The sequence below is a fragment of the Myotis lucifugus genome, unplaced genomic scaffold (genome assembly GCF_000147115.1).
Source record: "Myotis lucifugus unplaced genomic scaffold, Myoluc2.0 scaffold_773, whole genome shotgun sequence".
Classification (NCBI taxonomy): domain Eukaryota; kingdom Metazoa; phylum Chordata; class Mammalia; order Chiroptera; family Vespertilionidae; genus Myotis; species Myotis lucifugus.
In genome coordinates this window covers 140,812-147,513 of record NW_005871821.1, presented here as the reverse complement: position 1 = coordinate 147,513, position 6,702 = coordinate 140,812, and the positions used below count along the sequence as shown (strand labels likewise).

The 6,702-nt window shown below is 44.1% G+C and overlaps 1 pseudogene; it reads right to left on the bottom strand.

Annotated features, from left to right (window-relative positions):
* LOC102425838 overlaps positions 1-1,252 on the bottom strand; it is a 7,090-nt pseudogene extending 5,838 nt beyond the window's left edge.
* Positions 1,253-6,702: the final 5,450 nt, after the last annotated feature.

Genomic DNA, 6,702 nt, shown 5'->3' with positions numbered 1-6,702 from the left:
CTCTTCATTAAAGATCTCTTTCCTCCCTTCCTCACAATCTCTCCTTATCCTTATAGGTTACACCTGTATGGCCTCACTCACCACCCCCAACAGTGACTATTTCAAACTCCTGTGTACGTGTTATCCCCACCCTTTACTTAAAAATAGGAACCTGCCTCCCTACCTATCCCCCCCTGCCCAATCTGGATGGGAAGGAGTTTAGAGGACATGCATAGAAATGTGCACTAAATTATGGGGGACAGGGTTCACTCCTCCTCTTTTCCCACATGCAACCAACGATGATGCCCTGACTCCAGGGTAAATGGTGCATAGAGAGATGCATACATTTTTATAACTAGAGCCACCACCACTGCCACCACTCCCCTACAGGGATAGCACACTTTAGATTTAATTTCTGTTTCTTTCCTCAGCTTCTGTGACCTCCACATCCTTCCCAGTGTCTTTTCTGGCTCCATTGTCCCCCCACCAGGCTCACAGGCAAGGAGGGTTCTAACTGGCACCCAAATGGTCTCTACAGAATCACTCATAGTAGATCGCTTCTCTCATCCCTCACTCACCTTCCTTGGGGGAAATCACCAATTTCTGTAGATATTAGGGACCATCTAGCTGCTTAGGGTCCATCCATTAGAATTATGTTCATAATTTTTTGATGGTGAGAAAAATTAAGAAATTAAATAGGCTTAGAGCGGAAATGAAAATATGTATATGCATGAATATTGAAATTCACAAAAATCTTAGTAGTAGAAATTACTAGAGAGTCTAATTTTTATGTTATTTTTATCCTCAATTGAGTTTGTTTTCTAATTTTTTGGATTGAGCATAACAAACTTATAATCATGAAAACATATATTCCTTTGGGGTCAATTATCCTGTTCAACCTAAATAAAGAGGTAAACTGAGGCAAGCTTGAACTAACAACAATTGGGTTTATTCAGGAATAACAGAGGAATTGCAATTTGAGAAATGCATGTGGTAGCAAACTACAGGAGAATCCATTGAGGCTTTGGCGGGGAGGGGGGCTGTATTTATGGGCAAGGAGAACAAAGAGGAGGAATTCCAGGCAGAGTCCAAGCAGTAAATGTATTGCCTTGAAGGCGGGGAGACATTTTTGGCAGATGTTCCTTGGTCAGGAGGTAAGTCTTCGTGATCTGTAAACCAGGCATTTCCGGGAAGTCAGTCTCTCACTTCTCAAGTTCCATTCTAAGAGCACGTGCATGAGCTTCTTTCTCCATTTCATAGCCCCCAGTTCCATGTTAGATTGAAATCCTTTCACAATCCCTTTAACACTTAATTAATGACAACTTTTGATTTCAGGTCCGACATGTAAAGAGCTTACAACACTCAGGAACTTACAACAACAACAACAACAATAACAGTAGATACACTGAAAATGCTTGAGATTTCTTGGCATCAGTCTCTTCATGTCAAAGGACGGATGTGTGAGTCAAATGAAGCACTGAAATGAATAGCAATGATTATAAAGCATTGTCAGTAACAGCGACTGCTACATAAACACATATATGCTGGCACTTCACATGTATTCTGATGCTGTTCCTTCCAACACATGTTCTGTAGAAAGATGAGGCCCTTCTTCTGGACTCAAAAATCACTTTCTTTTTTTATATTGTCCTGTGATCCATCATTCTGGCCAGCATTTGGAAAATACCTCCTGATGCAGAGAATGCTATGAGGGTACCATCGTAATATATGGGGAAGAGACCTCAAATGATGTCCAGTGTGACTGTCTGACTCTGTGACTAAACTGAAGTTCAGAGATTGTTCAGTGAGTTATGCTAAGGGTCTCAGAGTGCCTGCATATAGCAGGTGTATCATATGTATCATTGAATGAATGATCTCCATCCAAAATTATCTCAAATATCTGAGTGAGCCTGGGGCATCTCTGCTGATCCCAGGTTTCCATAATCTGGCCACATATAGGACAAAACCCAGCACCAAATAGATGGCATCTCAATCTCCTTGACAGGTTGCTTTTTCCATGTGCTTTGTCAAAGTCAAAATGGCCACAGACCACTGAAGAAAAAGACAGAGGGCTTTTCATGGGGGAGTAGAGATGCATAAAGATGAAGAACTATGCAGGTCCAGCAGTATATTCTGCAGGTCCTGGCACAGGTAATTACCAGTTAATCCCACCAAAAGTATATAAGGTTTATTTTCTACCTTGCACTTTTCAGAGAAGCACAGTGAGGCTCAGAGTGATGAAGAGATATTTCTAGGACACAAGCTGGAGGTGGGCAGAGGAGGTGGCCCATGCTCATCTAGTGAAAAGCTGGTCCGGGAGATGTTCAGTGACGTTGAATGCCAGATAGGTGAGCAGGTAGGTAGCTGTGTAAATGATGATTCTAAATGGGAAGGGTGATACCATAGACAGTACAAGACCCTTCTGTGTTATCCCTTCTGGAGGGCCCTCAAGATGCAAGCCTCATCCAGGGACAAGCTTATGTCATCTTCACACGAAGTGAAACAAGAAGGGACATAATGTCAGCAACATCACCATGAGCCACTGAAAGGATCAAGGTCTGGATCTCACCCAGGAACTCCCAGTTCTTCAGGGACATGTGTGGAGGGACAGGAGTGCCCAGCCAGGAAAAAACTTCAAGCTTTACATGTACAATGTGAGTGTAGTGGGTGGGGGAGTATTATACAACTAGAGGCCCGGTGCAAGAAATTCGTGCACGGGGGGGGGGGGTCCCCCTCAGCCCAGCCTGCACCTCTCCAATCTGGGACCCCTCAGGGGATGTCCGACTGCTGGATTAGGCCCAGGTGGGTTCCCTCAGCCTGGCTAGTGATCGGGACCAATCGGGGCTGACTGGCCAGGTGGAGGAACTGTGGGAGGTTGGCTGGCTGGGGGAGGTTGGCTGTGGGAGTGCACTGACTACCAGGGGCAGCTCCTGCATTGAGCATCTGCCCCCTGGTGGTCAGTGTGCATCATAGCGACTGGTCAACCGGTTATTCAGTCATTTGGTCACTTAGGCTTTTATAAATATAGATTTCCTTCGGGCATTTTGTTAGCTGAGGAACAGCACACATTCCTGTATGAATAGTCTGCATTAGGAGCATTGTCCCTGTGAGTATGAAATCAACAACTTGATTATAAAGATGAGAAAACAGAGGCTTAGGGATGTCAAATGGCTGCTCAAGCTCCTTCAGGTCAGAACTGAGACTCTTTGGGCGGGCTAGAAGGGGTCAATGGGGGGAATAAGGGGACATATGTAATCTTTCAACAATAAAAATTTAATTTAAAAAAAAGAACTGAGAACCTTCGAACCGTCTAAAGATTCTGAGTTCTAGAGGGCGGCACCACGTTCCCTCTAAGCCACTGAGGCTTGATCTGCCCCTGACAAGGAGGGAAAGTTCCTGGAGAATGCCAGATCTCCCCAATTTGGAGACCATGTACACAGACACTTACTATGAGAACCCTCTTTCTTTCAAATGAAGACACTGATTGTGCTTCCTTTTATATTAAACCAAGTTTTGATACCCCGGGTATGGAGATTCCAGATTTGGCAAAGGAGCAAATAGATGGAGCTTTCAGGAAGGGAGATTGCCCACCACAGGGAAAGGTTTTGAGCAGATGTCTCAGAAAGGAGGGAATCCCTGTGGTTGGCATAAAGCTGACAGGTGACTCAAAGTGCCACTGAAATAAGTGCACATCAAGGACCACCGTGATAGCATTGGATGACCTGACACCAATTTGGTTGAAATGTAAAAGAATGGCAAATTCCAAGTCAGGCTGAATGCAAGGAAGCAGCCAAGACTTACCATATATTAAGAGCTGAACTGCATTCCCCAAATTCACAATTTGAAGTCTAAAGTCCTGTTACATCAAAATGTGCCTGTATTTGGATTGATGGTCTTTAAGGAAATAAGGTCAATAGAGTTGCATTGGGGTGGAATCTAATCCAATATAAGTAGTGTCCTTATAAGAATAGGTCAGGTAACAGAGAAGCACCAGTTAAACAGACGTGAACAAGAACACGAAAGGTGCTCATCTATAGGAGAAGAGGGGCCTCACGAAAAACCAATTCTGCCACACCTTGATCTCAAACTTCTAGCTCCCAGAATTGTAAAGAAATAAATGTCTTTACAATTTACACCAACATGGCACCATGTTTGGCAGCACAAGCAAACTAATAACATGTCATTAAAACACACTTTAGATGTTTCCCACTGACTGCTGACACGTCAAATGAATTGAATCATGCTGAGGTCCAAGGGCCTTGAAAGGTTGCATCATGTGGCAAATGGACTCTCTTATGGGACATTGTGAAAATAATGATGATGGGTGGTCCTTTTCTGTGAGGTAACAGGTTGCATGCAAACCTATAGACTAGCTTAATCTCATTCTTCCTTTCTATATATAAATCATTCTATTACAGATGATAACAAGTAAGGGCTTGGAGTAGGTCTGGTGCAATAGCTGACTGCTACACAGGATAGCTGGAGCAGGTAGTTCAAACAACAGTTAGGAAAAATTCCAGATGCTCATGGTCTACTGTGGAGCCAAACAACATACCATTTTTTCCCATTATATCCACAAATATCTGAGGACCGACTTTCTATCCTTTCATGTAGCTGGTGGTGGGGGGAATGGAGATCCAGATTCTTTTGGGAGTGGGACACTCTAGTGGCAAAGCCTGGGAGGCCCACAAAAGAGTTTCCAGATTGGAGTCTGGGATCTGGGCTCGTCCTGGTCATCTTAACATCCTGGTGTACAGATGCCTCTGTGCCTACTCTCACCTCAGACCAGCTCTGACTGTTGTTGGTCTCGTGCATCTGCTACCTGTCCCAGGATGGAGGAGTTGTATCTGTCCATTTGCTGCTCCATTCTCTCTTGGGTGGAATCTATAAAGACTGTCTGGTATCTAGGCCAGGTAATATCAGGGGGGTGCCTGGAACCCCCACCCTAAATTCTTCTTCTCTTATCAGGTACAGAGGGGCATCTGTGTAGACCCTAAGCTATGAAGGAAACAAATTCACACCCCAGTGGCCCCAAATTACAAGTGGTTGGAAGAGCTTGTTCCCAAGCACTGACTTCTTATTCTGCCAGCCTTGACCTACAGTCTTCCCTTAACTAACAAACTGCTCCTGTCCAGGAAGGCCACCCTTTCCTCCTGCCATTTCCCCCATCCCAACGCACACACAAGAAGTGGTAAGGGCTGAATGCTGCCCATGTAGGATCACAGTTGGAGGCTTACCTCGATTGGCCTGCTTCTGTCGGCCATCAGTTACCTGAGACTACACATTGCTAAATGACAACTGACATTAGAGGGAAGGCCAGAGTCACTGTCTACAGGGACTGAAACAGCTTGTATTATGGGGTTTTCAAAAGCCACAGCCTAAGAAAGTCCAGAGACCACAGGAGAACATCCCACTCTCTCAACTGTCTCCAGTCAAGTGAGCTAGATAGGGGCCTGTATCTAGAATGTGGGTGCCTGGTTACCAGAGCTCTAACTTCTGTTTTGTTTTGTCACCAAGGAAGTGAGGTAACTTCTTCAAGTTTCCGTTACCTGGACCTTTTCTTTGGATCAACTTACCTGAAGTCCACTCAGGGCTGTTAACTGCCCACCCATGACACCTCCATAAATATACACAGATCTCCAACACAGCCCTCCCTGGGAAAGTAACCAATGTTTCAGTTTTCCGAAGAGCTAAGTGAGTTCAGACCTCTTCTTTTTCTCATCAGTTTAGTGTCCTGGAAAAGCCATTGTGTCTCTTTGGGCCTCCCCAGTGATCCAACCTGCACAGTAGGGATGATGCCAGAAACTACTATCTAGAGACATCATTAAGTATATATGACTTAATTCTACAATACCTGCAGGCTGGCATTACATGTGTCTGATGCAAAAATTCAGAGATGGCGAAATTACAAGAAGAGGTGGAATGGAGCTTGAAATGCCACTTACAACAGGCCTGGAGAATGACAGCAGAGGAATGGCGGTGTGAGAGAGCCCCTTGATATTTTTCCTTAAAGTTTCAACAATTTGAGCTGCTCTAATTCAGCAAAGGTTTTCCTGCTCAATGCACAAACACATCCGAGATATCCACTCATTGAAACATCTGAAGGCAAGTGCCAGCGAACCTGGAAGGCAGACATGGAGAAGAACTGAGAGGAGCCGTGGATGCAGCCCTGCAGCCTGATGCTCACTTCGGGCTTCAGCTCAGAGAGGAGAAATCAGGTTGTTCAGCAGGGAGGAGCAGAGATTCAGGGAGCATTCCAGCAGGAGAAGGCAGTGCTGCCTATGTTTTCTTCTAGGATTTTTATTTATCTTTTTTAACATTTAAGTCTTTTATCTCTTTTGAGTTTATTCTTGTGTCTGGTATAAGTTGGCGGTCATTTTTTTTTTTTTTGCATGTACCTGTCCAATTTTCCCAACACCCTTTATTGAAGAGACTGTCTTTACTCCTTTGTATGCTTTTGCCTCCTTTTCAAATATTAATTGACCATAAAGGTGTGGGTTTATTTCTGGGCTCCCTGTTATGCTCCTTTGATCTGTATGCCTGTTGTTATGACAGTACCAGGCTGTTTTGATTACAGTGGCTTTGTAGTATAGTTTGATATCCTGTATTGTGATCCCTCCAACTTTTTTCTTCTTTCTCAAGATTGCTGAAGCTATTTGGGGACTTTTTTGGTTTCATATAAATTTTTGGAATATTTGTTCTAGATTTGTGAAATATGCTATC